Here is a 14,261-nt window from a genome sequence, read left to right on the forward strand (position 1 = left end):
GTAAAAACATAGGCTAAGCCTGGGTGACAAATGCGACTAGACTAGTGTCAAAGTCGCGACTATTGATTGCTTAGTCAATTCGCGACTACCATTTTTCAACTACTCGGTTAAAGGCAGTGGACACTATTGGTAATTGTCAAAGACTAGCCTTCACAGTTGGTGTATCTCAACATATGCATAAAATAACAAACCTGTGAAAATTTGAGCTCAATTGCTCATCGAACTTGCGAGATAATAATGAAAGCAAAAAACACCCTTGTCACACGAAGTTGTGTGCGTTTAGATGGTTGATTTCGAGACCTCAAAATCTGAGGTCTCAAAATCAAATTCGTGGAAAATGACTTCTGTCTCGAAAACTTTGATACTTCAGAGGGAGCCGTTTCTCACAATGTTTTATACCATCAACCTCTCCCCATTACTCGTCACCAAGAAAGGTTTTATGTTAATAATTATTTTGAGTAATTACCAATAGCGTCCACTGCCTTTAAGCAGAAGGTATCGCTACAGTTTAACAAATGTTTTCTTTCTGCTGGGATTTGAAAGAAAAAAAACACAAATAAATTTGATGAAAAAAAATCTTGATTGCACAATTTATTGTAAATGCTTGAAAATCGGTAGAAAGTGAGACAGACGCGTTACAAACTTTAATATTAACATTGTTGGATTTCACCTGGGTTCATGTCCTGCCTAGGAGCACTGGTAAGTTGAGGGAATTCATCTTGGGGTCACAATAAGCCACTTGCGAGTTAGATTTGAATAATATCTGGTGCAATGACTTGCTTAGTCACAGTGTACCGCTTTCATTTGAATTCCTCTATATAAACCACAAGGGAAACTGACTGGATAAATTTTGAAATGATTTTTGGGGTTGAACAAAGAATTTACAAGAGAGGGATTCGAACCAAGACCTCCAGATTAACGTGCTGGCGCTCTACCAACTGAGCTATCTAGCCCTATATTGGCAGTGTCCCTATTAGCCAACATACAATGTAGGGCTAGATAGCTCAGTTGGTAGAGTGCCGGCACGTTAATCCGGAGGCTGTTGGCTCGAATCCCACTCTAGTCAATTCTTTGTTCAACCCCCAAAATTCATTTGAATTCATCAGACTATAGAGACAGTTGCTATGTCAAATGGTTTGGGGCAAGCCTCTGCAACCTCCAGATGAGCAAACCCTGGTACCATTGTAGGCCTACCATACAAATCCATTCAGAATTGTGTATTCTTACGTAACAATTCAAAAGCTTGGCCCTAATCATGTGACATACATGTAGCAACTGTCACGATAGTCTGAGAAATACAAATTTTAAGTAGTAACTTGTGATCAATGACTTCATTGTACTAGACAATATTCAAATCGAACAGGCATATATGGCTTATTGATCACAAGGTTGGGAGGGGATCGGGTGGGGTTGGTAGGGTACGATCACTGGCAGCATGAAGTGCATCTCTTGAGAGTGGCGAAGTACAGTCAGGAGGAGGCAGTGGACAGAGTCTCAGGACTGAGAAAATGAAGTAACATCTTTTGTGAGAAACATGGACTGGGCGGAGACAGGATGGAGAAGACAGCATCTCTTCTGAGGACATCAAGTTTGATTCTGAGGATGACGTCTTGTGGAATAACCCTTACATGTTGGCATGAAGACTTTTGTCACAGACTCTTTGTCAAAAGCCTCAAAGCACTGATTGGCAACAGGTGGTGTCTCTCTGCAACACAATTATGGCACAAAAAGCCGCTTAGTTTGGTCATGCAGTACAACAGGGTGGCCTGTCAGCAGCAGTGCTTGATGGAACCCCAATTTGACACCGTCGCGGGGTTGTCGGACCAAGACTGCCCTGGATCGACGACCTCGTCAGGTGGAGTGGCCTCAGAATGGCTGAACTAACTGCGCGACCCAACAGCGATGCAAAATCACCCCTGCACCAACCACACAACCAAGGAGCAGTGGACGGTTGTTGTATCAAGTGGGCAGTAGCCTTGACGTTTTGATAATGATGAAGTCACTTTTCCATAACTGCTCATGTGTGCTGACTAAAGAACAGTACAACTTTTCAGATTGGAAGGCTTTGCGAATGCAATTAGTGGATACTAGCTGGATAGTGGAAGTCCTTGTGGAAGTCTTTGCGGATGCAATGAGTGGATACTAGCTGGATTGTGGAAGTCCTTGTGGAAGTCTGTGCGGATGCAATGAGTGGATACTAGCTGGATTGTGGAAGTCCTTCAGGTGCATCTACGGAGGTCCGGGGGGAAAGAGAAAGAATGCTGAAGAATCGGTGAGTTTACCACATTATCAATTATTATTATATACGATGTGTGTCTGGTATAGACTCCTTTCATAGCGCGAAGCGCTACAGGGATGCTGAGGTCACGCTCACCTTTTTACGCACAAAGAACAGCTATCGTCCAAACATTTGCCCTCTTATAACACCAGTAAGGGCGCTTTCTGACTCAAGTGAGGGCGCTTTTTTGAGCGTTTAAAGTCACATGCAAGGGGTCTATTGAAACCAAGTGAACTTAATCACTGTACAGCTCTCACAAGCCTGAGCAAACCTGTAAACAAGAGTATGTGAACCAGAGACACAGTGGTTAACCCCCACTCTTCCACGTTAAGCGTTCTTGGTTATTTTACATGAACCACCAATCCGGATACACATGACTTATGGCATAATGTCCCATCCAAAGGACGAAGCAATAATGGTTACTTGCTCAAAGACACAAGTGCCACGACTGGGTCTCGAACCCACACTCTAGCGGTTAAGAAGCACCAAACTTTGGGGACTTGAAACTTACAATCTACTTCGACCTTACTTTGTAGATGAAACCGCAACTTGTTTGAAATGATGACCTCACCAATGGCGTCATTATGATTGAAAATTGTTTTCATTCGAATGTGGCTCAACTACTCTTTCAGTTTCCCACTTTGAAAGACAAATTGAAATTTCATTTATTTCAAACAGCTTTTCAGTAGTTTATTTCTTGTGTTTTCCCAATGTTCCCTCTTCCCTCTGTTGATTTGATTTTGTTTTCTTTTTTTTCATGCGCTTTGAGCACCGTATTAAGGTGGATACATGCGCAATATGTCCTTGTTATTATTTTGTATTGCCATCGGTCTGATGTAAAAGCCATGAAGAACTTGAAGCTTTTATAAACTCAGTTGTTATTATTAGTATTATTACTTACAATCTTCTTCGACCTTCATTGATGAAACCGCACATTTTTTTGGATGATGACGTCAAATGATTGAAGTTGTTTTGCATTATTGTTGCTCATCATTCTGATGCGGAAGCCATTTTTATGAAGGACTTGAAACTTACAAGGTTCTTCTGCCTTATTTTGTATAATAGGGCCTATAGATGAAACCAAATTTTGGGGATGATGACGTCATCATGATTGAAATTGGTTTTACTCGGATGTGGCTTAATATTTCGTTCAATTTCGCTCATTTTTGTCATCATTCTAATGTAGAAGCCATTATTATGAAGGACTTAAAAACTTACAATGTACTTCCACCTTACTTTGTAGATGAAACCGCAAATTGTTTGAGATGATGACGTCATCAATGACTTCATTATGATTGAAAATTGTTTTAATTCGAATGTGGCTCAACTACTCATTCAGTTCCCTCATTATTTTTCATTGTCATCGCTCTGGTGTGAAAGCCATGAAGAACTTAAAGCTTTATAAACACAGTTATTGTTATTATTATTTAAGAGATGTTAAATTTGCATCGGGGATAAAGAATATATTAATTTTGTTTTTTACCCATACACCGATGTGTGTTAGCACTGTACACTCAGTACTTTATCCCCGATGCAAATTTAACATCTCTTATATCGTTGCGGTACCCGCTGCCAAAACATAGGATTCGAACTGCCTCTAGCTACCGGGCAACCTCGGTAGTCTAGTTGGTAAGACACTGCTCTAGAATTTCAAGGGTCGAGGGTTCAAATCCCACCCGAGTAGCATGCCTGTGATATTTTTTCAAAGGACTCGGAAAAGTACTGAGTATACAGTGCTAAGACACATCGGTGTATGGGTAAAAAACAAAATAAATATTATTATTATTATTATTATTATTATTATTATTATTATTATTATTATTATTATTACTTACAATGTTTTTTCGACCTTACTGTACTTTGTAGATGAAACCGCACATTTTGGGGGATGATGACGTTGTTGATGAAGTCATTAAAAATGATTGAAATTGTTTTGCATTATTGTTGCTCATCATTCTGAAAAATGTCTTCCACATCAGAATCTGATGTGGAAGACATTTTTATGAAACTTACAATGTTCTTCTGCCTTATTTTGTAGATGATCAGACTTCATTATGATTGAAATTGGTTTTACTCGGATGTGGCTTAATTTCCTATTCGTTCAATTTCCCTCATTGTTGTCATTCTGATGTAGAAGCCATTATTATGAAGGACTTAAAAACTTACAATGTATTGTTCCACCTTACTTTGTATATGAAACTGCAAATTTGTTGGGATGGTGAGGTCATCGATAACGTCAATATGATTGGAATTGTTTTCATTCGGATGTGGCTCAACCACTCATTCAATCCCCCTCATTCTAATTGATCATCAGTTTCTAATGAGGAAACCATGAAGGAATTTTTGCCTTGGACTATAGAAATGTAGATACATACAAGAAGGTTATATATAACCTTCTTGTGACGCATGTTTTCACCAATCAAATGATTGAAAGGAACAACACAGGGCTGTATGCCTCGTTTTTGAAAGAGCAAGGGCACTAATGCGTTTTCTTCTTGGTAAAGGGCACCCTATGATGAAATTTGTTCCGGTGCATTTCAAGGGCACCATGGCAATGACCAGGGGACACGGAGGCAATCGCCTTCGTTGCCTCCGTGAAGTATCAGGCCTGACAACATATTCCACTGAAACAGTTTCATTGGCCCAAAGGCACTGACCATGCGCATGAAGACAATTGCCTCCAAATCCATTACTTTTTTTATGCAAATGGCGCCCCCCCCCCCAACAACAACAACAACAACAACAGGTCTTAATAGCACCCTTAAGAGTTTCCATTCTGAAAAACTGTGGCAGTGCATTCTATATCTTTTGTTTTTTACAAGTTTTTTTTCTGAAGAGAAACTGGTCTGCGCATGAAAGAATCTTACAGAGGAAATTTGGTTTTGGTGGTAACCGCAAATCTACCTCTATTCAAATTGTAACTGGAAAGGGTCCAATAAAAAATAACCATCTTTGTAATTAAATTTTTGTGTGTGTGCATCATACGCAGTATGAAATTTCAGATACAGTTTTAAATAGTATGTTATAGTTTTAAATAGTATGTCATAGTTTTTAATAGTGTGTTGCAGTTTTAAATAGTATGTTATAGATTTAAATAGTGTGTTGCAGTTATAAATAGTATGTCATCCTTTTAAATAGTGTGTTGCAGTTTTTAATAGTATGTTATAGTTTTAAATAGTGTGTTGCAGTTTTAAATAGTAGGCCTATGTCATAGTTTTAAATAGTGTGTTGCAGTTTTAAATAGTATGTTATAGTTTTAAATAAAATGTTATAAGAGCAGGCCTGATAGTTCTTTGATGCAATGGAAACACTTACCTCCATGCCCCCCTTGTCATTGCCTTAACACCCTTGAAATGCTTCGGTAGAAATTAAAAATGCCCTTATAGGGTGCCCTTCATAAAGGAGAGCATGCCTTGATGCCCATGCCCTTTCAAAAAATGAAGCTTACAGGCCTGTAAGAGGTCCGTACATTCTCAATTTGGCAGTGCACGTGAAAGAACCTATAACATGGGATTCGAACTGCCTCTAGCTATTGGGCAATCTCGGTAGTCTAGTTGGTAAGACACTGAGCTCTAGAATTGCAAGGGTCGAGGGTTCGAATCCCAACTGAGTAATATGCCTGTGATACCTTTTTTCACAGGACTCGGGAGGTACATGTACTGAGTACAGAGTGCTTTTCAACACACATCGGTGTATGGGAAAACCAAAATTAATAACCTAGAACACTTCGTGGAAAAAATACTTTCTGGTGTTCTTATACATAGCAATCACCCTTGTTCAACATTTGTTTACAGGTGAAAATTACCTCAAGCTTACGAGCTACAATGATTTAGTTCGCTTATTAGCATATTGTATGAGGCTTCCTTGTTTCTTTTCCAGAAATGAATCTGTTAGTAATAATTATTACAAAACAGCCTTGATTACGAAAAAAAAATGAAAACATAAAGTTACTAAAAATCTTTAAAACACAAAATACGAAACCACTCAAATTCCATCCATCAGAAGCACATTGTTATGGCAGCTTATGTCACACTAGAAATGTATCGCGTATTTAGCAATAATAAATATAAAACAGTCTTGATTCACACAAAAAAATAAAAAATTAAGTTATAAACAATCGGTAAACCCAAAATATGAAGCCACTTAAATTCCACCAATCAGAAGCACATTGTTATAGGAGCTTATGTCACACATGCTTAAAGCCATTGGACACTTTCGGTAAACAGTATTTTCCAAAGGCCCACACTTTGTGTATCACAACTTATATATATAAAATAACAAACCTGTGACAATTTAGGCTCAATCAGTCATCGGAGTCGGGAGAAAATAACGGGAAAACCCACCCTTGTTTCCTCACGTTTCGCCGTGTCATGATATGTGTTTAAAATAAATCCATAATTCTCGATATATCGAGAATTGATAATTGTTTTAATGTTTTCTCAAAAAGTAAAGCATTTCATGGAGTAATATTTCAAGAGAAGTCTTTCACCATTACCGTCTGTAAACTCTGTAGGTTATTTGTAAATCTGTGATCAAAAAAAAAATTCTGTTCCGTAAGTGTCCAATGGCTTTAGACCATAAACAAGGCCAAATTTCAATCAACAAAAGACCTCCACTGCTTGAGTTAGTTTTGTGCCCCCCCCCTTCCTCCCCCTACACATACCCCTAAGGTGCAGCCATTGAACTGAACTCATTTGCCATGTTACGTGGCCACCTGTGTGTTACACACACCATAGTTACATGACTGACCCTCGGATTATGCTGTAATGATCGGGTCGTTGGCCGGCCATCCCATGATAATGACCTCATATCAAATCCACCTGCCATTGTACCACCCTTGAATTTGCCACTTGGCCTAAACCATCCAGACCTAACCTTGTGTTAACCTTCTTTGGGTCACGTACATGTACAAAGACTCTCTCCAGTAGTTCCTGGCTTAACCTGACAGAGACGTAGAGACAGTCTGCCACCCCCCCCCCCCCCTAACCAAATGATTGGACTGTTTGTTCTGACCTCACTAACTGTTGACTTATTTTTGGACCAGGTCGCAGTTGAAAATCTACAATCTAAAGTATAGTCTACTGATGATGATGAGGTGACACAATAACAAAATCAAGGTAAGTTTTTTAGAATTGTTCTCAATTTGTGTATGTTTTTTCGAAAGGGGGGGGGGACACCAACATTTATAAAAAGAATTGATTTCTTAAAAGTCTGTGGTTGATGATTTTTGAAGGAATCCTTGGTTTCAAAGTCACTGGACACTATTGGTAACTACTCAAATAAATTGTTAGCATATAAAAACTTAATTGGTATTATGGAAAATGGAAAGCTGTTGACAGTATAAAAACATTGTGAGAAACGGCTCCCTCTGAAGTAACGTAGTTTTTTAGAAAGCGGTAATTTCTCATTCAAATAATTTATAAAAAGACTTAAGGCCTACAGCCCTTTTTAGGCATCTGAAAGCAATCGAACAAACCCACAACCTTTGCAATTCTAGAGCAGTGTCATACCAACTAGACCACTGAGATTGCCCGGTAGCTAGAGGCAGTTTGAATTCCACCAGAGTAATATGACTGTGATTTTTTCACAAAACTCGGGTAAGTACTGAGTATACAGTGCTAACACACGCCGGTGTATATGAGTAAAAACCAACATGTATATTTCTTTATCCCCGTTGCAAATTTAACAACTATTAAGGCATTTTTTGTTGTCAGACCAATGTCCAACCAGATGTGACAGAAATTTTTTGCTTTTTGTTGTTGATTTTTTTTGCAATTGTTGTTGATTTTTTTTGTTTTTCGGAGGGAGCTTCTTTTCAGTAATTAAACCTTGTGGAAAATCAGGTTACACTAAAAATATTCCTGTTGTAAGAACCAGTGGTTATTTTTAGGGATCCCCCTTCAGGTCGCGTTGACAGCAAACAACTTCCATCCTTGCCAATGTATTGACTAGAGACTGCACATCAATTGATTACTTGTTGTGTCTCTCTGGCTATTTCCGTCCGTCCATGGTTATTATTGCATCGAGAACGTGGATGCGTCGCAGTGTCCTGGATTAGAAGGCTGCGTTGAGGTCTATAAATAGATGTGTTTACGTGTGAAGGAACTTTTGCGCCTTGACTCAAGCCTGAAAAGTGTCCTGTCGTTACTTCAAAATATTGTCCTGATGAGCGTTTTAAAGGCAGTTGACACTAGTGGTATTACTCAAAATAGTTATTAGCATAAAACCTTACTTGATAATGAGTTATGAGGAGAGGTTGATAGTATAAAACATTGTGAGAAACGGATCCACTGGACTAACGTAGGTTTCAAGAAAGAAGTAATTTTCCATGAATTTAATTTCGAGACCTCAGATTTAGAAGTTGAGGTCTCGAAATCAAGCATCTGAAAGCACATGACATCGTGTGACAAGGAACCATGACAAAAATTTAAAACGTTTCTTATAAAACACATAAGAATTGGTCACGTGATATATTGTCGGGATCCCGACAAAAACTAATTTTGAGCACTTTATTTCACTACTACTAATAATTGGCGGACTTTTTTGAGCAATGGCTCAAATGAAAGCTTATAACTTTCTCGACCCCCATCAAAATACCTATTGAATTTTAAATCAAATGTTTTGGGTCAAATCGGCAAAAAATCTGACATAGCATCTTAACTCTTTGTGAAATAGCATCCTGTCACCTCAGAAATTTCTAGACTTGGGATCCTTGAGAAGGGGCATGGTACTTGATCCAAGGGTCCTTGACGTAGTTCCGAGATATACTGTTGTGGGGAGTCGTGCCGTTAAAACAATGAGATGTTCATATTAGAAGTATAATAGACTCGCTGTGTTTCCCCTGTTTATCCCCTGTTTATCCTCCCATGTTACAAATCTCAAGGCTGCAATGTATTGGGTGGTACAATGTGCAATCCCTGGTCCTTAAAATAATAGTAATAATATGACAGTTGTAAAGCGCAAACATATCCACCTAACAAATAGGCGCTCAAGGCGCGACAAAGAAAAACAATGAACAAAAACAAGATATTTAAATTAAACTGTGTTGTTGTAGGCAATTACCATGAGGTGGGTTTTGAGGGTAGTTTTAAAGGAGTTGAGGGATGAAATAGAGCGAATGTTGTGAGGAAGGCTGTTCCAAAGACGAGGGGCAGCAATACGGAAAGATCTATCTCCCCAGGAGCGATAAGATCTCCGTTCAGTCAGAAGATGTTGACTTGCTGAATGAAGACCAGATCGACTGGGGTTATAAGGCCTGATGAGTTCAGATAAATATGACGGTATAAAAAAATGGTCCTTTCTCTATATGGTGCAATAGAATCACAGTGAACAGTTAGCTTTTTAATGTAAGCACAAAACCTTTCTGTTTACCTGTACATGTGTATAAGGTAACAACATGCATACTCTGACAGATGCTCAGTATTTTCCCCAGGTCCTGTTAGAAATTTCTTTTTAAAAAATGATGGCCTTGTTGTTGCAAAGCTCAAGGTTGCATCGGGTGGTACAACGTGCAATCCGTGGTCCTTTCTCAAAGGTGCAATGGAATCACAGTAACTAATTAGCCTAAGATACAAGGGATAAGGTAACAAAGTGCAGTTCTGACGGCACTGTATACTCGGTTCTTTCCAGAGTCCTAAGAAAGACAAAATGATGGCCTTGTCTTCTTACAAATCTCAGGGTTGCATAGTGTGGCACATTGTGCAGCTCTGACAGCACCGTACTCGCTACTTTTCTGAGTCCTGTGAGTCGCCAGACACACAAGGCCTGAAGGCCACTTCAAGGTGTGGGCTACAATTATTTTCGCCCAGAGGCCATTGCCACCTACTCCTAGGGCTGAAACAGGGTTACCCCTTTTACAGTCCATACGGATGTAGGCTTGGGTATCATCAGTCCGAAGCCTGGCCGGTAGAGCAGAAAGCACTACCTCCCCAATTTTATGTAGCAAGGCTGTCACGACCGGGATTCGAACCCACACTCTGCTGATCAAACACCAGAGCTTGAATCCGGTGCTCTTAACCGCTCGGCCATGACACTAATTTCGTTGTTACGAATCTCAAGGCTGCATTGGGTGGTACAGCGGGCAATCCATGGTCCTCTTTCTCTATGGAGCAATGGGATCACAGTAAATAGTTAGCTTAAAGGCAGTGGACACAATTGGTAATTGCTCAAAATAATTGTTGGCATAAAACCTTTCTTGGTGACGAGTAATGGGGAGAGGTTAATAGTATAAAACATTGTGAGAAACAGCTCCCTCTGAAGTGCCATAGTTTTCGAGAAAGAGGTAATTTTCCACGAATTTGATTTCGAGACCTCAGATTTAGAACTTGAGGTCTCGAAATCAACCATCTAAACGCACACAACTTCGTGTGACAAGGGTGTTTTTTCTTTCATTATTGTCTCGCAAGTTCGATGACCGATTGAGCTCAAATTTTCACAGGTTTGTTATTTTATGCATATGTTGAGATACACCAACTTTGAAGGCTAGTCTTTGACAATTACCAATAGTGTCCACTGCCTTTAATGTAAGCACAAAACATTTCTGTTTTATACCAGAATAAGGTAACAGCGTGCAGCTCTGACAGATACTTAGTACTTATCCAGATTCCTTTGAATTTTTTTTTAAATGATGACCTTGTTGTTAAAAAACTCAAGGTTGCATCGGGCGCTACAAGGAACGTGCAATCCGTGGTCTTTTCTCCATGGTGTAATGGAATCACAGTAGATAATTAGCTTAATCTAAGCGCAAATCATTTCTGTGTACCAGAATAAGGTAGTAACACGCAGCTCTGACAGATACTCAGTACTTTTCCCAGAGTCCTTTGAAAGAAATGAAGAAAAAAAATATGGCCTTGTTGTTTCAAATTTCAAGGTTGCATCGGGCGACACAAGGAACGTGCAATGGAACCACAGTAAATAATAAGCCTGTACAATACGCAGTCAGAACCCCCTGCTATGCCTGTCAAAGGGGTGCTACTGTGAGGGGGGAATCTTATTGTTCACTCAAGGCTACAACAGTACCAGCTTTTCTTCCTTGAGAATCCCCCCTTATGGTTACCTCAACAAGTTGACAGTTGCACTATAATTAGGACACCTCTCTTATTGTGTAGAGTCACGTAGCACCATTTTGTCCCTTCCCGGCTTACGCTGGTTCTGAATTGAAACCACCTTGTTGGTGAGACATGTTTTGATCAACCAAGTCACTCTAAAATCCAAATCCAACACTACTTTTATTTGAGAACGTGACTGAAGATTGTTGATGTAAATCCCAGAGAAACTTTTAGGAACTTTTGACACGGATTTCCACAATGATTGAAAAGGATAAGAAACAATCCTAGATAGAAACCTGAAAAGATAAGAAACAATCCTAGAAAGAAACCTGATGGGCCCAACAATTTCATAAAGCAGCTTATTATATCTCAGCAGAAATCTTTTAAAACATTTGAATCTCAGATGTTTTCCTTAGTCAGTTAAAACAAAACTATGTTCTTAAATCTACTTCTCATCAGCTCCTTCAATTATGGAACTACTCCAGAAGTTACAACAAAATGTGCAATTTTGTCTACCTACCTTAATAAAGTTTGGACTCTTGCAGCGTTCAACCACCCTGCCCAAGTTGTATGGCTGAATGTTGCAAGGCATGAACGTCATTGTCTTTTTCCTTAATAAACCTTAATAGCTTAAAAGGGAAGTAGACCTTTGGTAATTGTCAAAGACCAGTGTTCTCACTTGGTGTATCCCAACATAAGCGTAAAATAACAAGCCTGTAAAAATTTGAACTCAATTGGTCATCGGAGTTGCGAGAAAATGATGGCAGAAAAACACCCTTGTTATTACCTCTTTCTCAAAATCTATGCTACTTCAGAGGAAGCCGTTTCTCACAATGTTTTATACCATCAACAGCTCCCCAATGCTTGTTACCAAGTCAATGTTTAAGTTAATACTTGTTTTGAGTAATTACCAAACATGTACCTTCCCTTTAAAATGAGTTGGGATATTCTGAAGGGGGCACCGAGGCTAGGAGACCCTACATACACCAAGGTTCAGGCCTGTGTTTATGTCCTGTTCAGAGGGGCACATTACCTTCAGATTGGGCGCTTAATGCCATTGGACCCTTTCGGTAAACAGTGTTCTCCAAGGCCCACACTTTTTGTACCACATCTTCTAAATCAAATAACAAACCTGTGAGAATTTAGGCTCAATCGGTCATCGGAGTCGGGAGAAAACAACGGAAAAACCCACCCTTGTTTCCGCGCGTTTCGCCGTGTCAAGACATGTGTTTCAAATAAATCCGTAATTCTCGTTAACGAGAATTTGTATTGTTTTGCTGTTTTCTCAAAAAGTAAAGCATTTCATGGAATAATATGTCAAGAGAAGTCTTTCACCACTGCCTTCTGTAAACCCTGTAAGTTATTTGTAAATCTGTGAACTTTTTTATTTTTGCCTGAACCGAAAGGGTCCAATGGCTTTAATGCCATTAACAAGTGTTTTTTGTATCAAACTAGAAAAGAAATTTGTTATTGTAAACTTTGTTATAAATGTCTGCTTGGCAAAAACAAAATAGCTGGGGGTTTTGTGGTTTTTTCCAAGTCGGATAAAACAAAACCATGTTCTTATTTCTAATCTCTGGTATGAAACTAGAAAGATGTTTTCAAAGTTGAATTGGACAGTTCACACAAATATCCTTTATTAAGTTGTGTGGTTTTTCTTTTACTTTGTGGTTCCTAATTTCATGACTTGACAAAAAATTCTCTTCTTGTTAGTTCATTAAGTAAAAGGAAAACCACACAATTCAAAAGGATATGGCAAGAATATTTTGTCAAAGTTTAACATAACAGTTCACACAAATATTCCTCAAAATTGTGTTGTTTTCCATTTACTTTGTGAACTTACAAAGTTCCTACTTTTTTGGAGATAAACATTTACTTGATCAAAATAGCTGACTGTGTTAGTTCACAAAATAAGCCAAAAACCACAGCTTCAAGGGATAATGTGAATAGTTAGATTCTTGTAAACATCTTTCCAACTAAATTCATTTCTTAGCAATTGCTTTTTACCCCCAAGGTGTCCAAACTGAAGATATTGAGCCCCCTCAAGCATATGGCACTTTTCTGTACAGTTTAAGACGCCCTGCTGCGACATTACTTTCTACTATTGGTTTTTCTCCTTCTGCTTGAAGTCTCGAAAGATAGATGACATAAGCTTTTCCAAAGCCTTTCAAGCCCTTTTGAGAGTCCTTGTTTTGTTTATTTTAACCGCTAACATTTTTTTCTTCTTAATTTTTTTTCAATTTATTCAATTGATGCATAAAAAAAATGCCTTGGTGACTACCTTTTGTCCGCCGTATAAACAAGGTGGAAAAAAACAAGCACTCATCAAGTTTACCTTTATCTAAAAAGAAGCCAACAAAGTGAAAACAGTTAAAGCGACAACAATGAGGTCATTGAGGGGGAAACCCCACCCATACCCCTCTTTACTTTTTGCTGTCAATCCCATTAGTCAAGCTCTAATCCCAAAGCTTAAGAAACTTCAAGAGTGGGGGATTAAAAGAAAATTTCATTATCATTTACGGTCTTTCTTCTCACTGAGCAAGGCCATTTGGGAAGAACTAGACTCCATAAACTGTAAGGGTCGACAATAGTTGGCTAGATCAAAGGTCTATCGAAGAGCAGAGTATGCTCTGAGCCGTCACAAAGATGGAGAGAAAAGTTTTGTTTGTCTTGGTCTTTTTAAATGGATAAGAATGTCTTGGCCTCTGTGCTTGGTACAATAGCCCCCTCTGTTGTCATCTCAAGGCCATTTTGTGATTGCTTTTAGGGACATTGTGTAGTTGATGTTTTTTCTAAACTGTTATCAATGGTGGCTTAAAACTAAACAGTGCTGGATCAACTGGATTTGAACAGAATGGTCGCTATCTGTTTTCCCCACCAATGTGTATTAAATACATTAGACACGCTTTGGTAATAATTGTCAAAGACCAGTATTC

The 14,261-nt window shown here is 38.9% G+C and overlaps 1 protein-coding gene across 1 annotated transcript in view; it reads left to right on the forward strand.

Moving 5' to 3' along the window:
• The first annotated feature begins 1,457 nt into the window (after nt 1-1,457).
• Nucleotides 1,458-14,261, forward strand: part of LOC139937606 (uncharacterized) — a 55,992-nt gene continuing 43,188 nt past the window's right edge. Inside the window, exons 1-2 of the mRNA XM_071932823.1 lie at nt 1,458-2,272; nt 7,323-7,395. The gene's annotated coding sequence lies outside the window, so the exon portion shown is untranslated. The remainder of the gene's footprint in view (nt 2,273-7,322; nt 7,396-14,261) is intronic.

The sequence above is a fragment of the Asterias amurensis genome, chromosome 5 (genome assembly GCF_032118995.1).
Source record: "Asterias amurensis chromosome 5, ASM3211899v1".
NCBI lineage: Eukaryota > Metazoa > Echinodermata > Asteroidea > Forcipulatida > Asteriidae > Asterias > Asterias amurensis.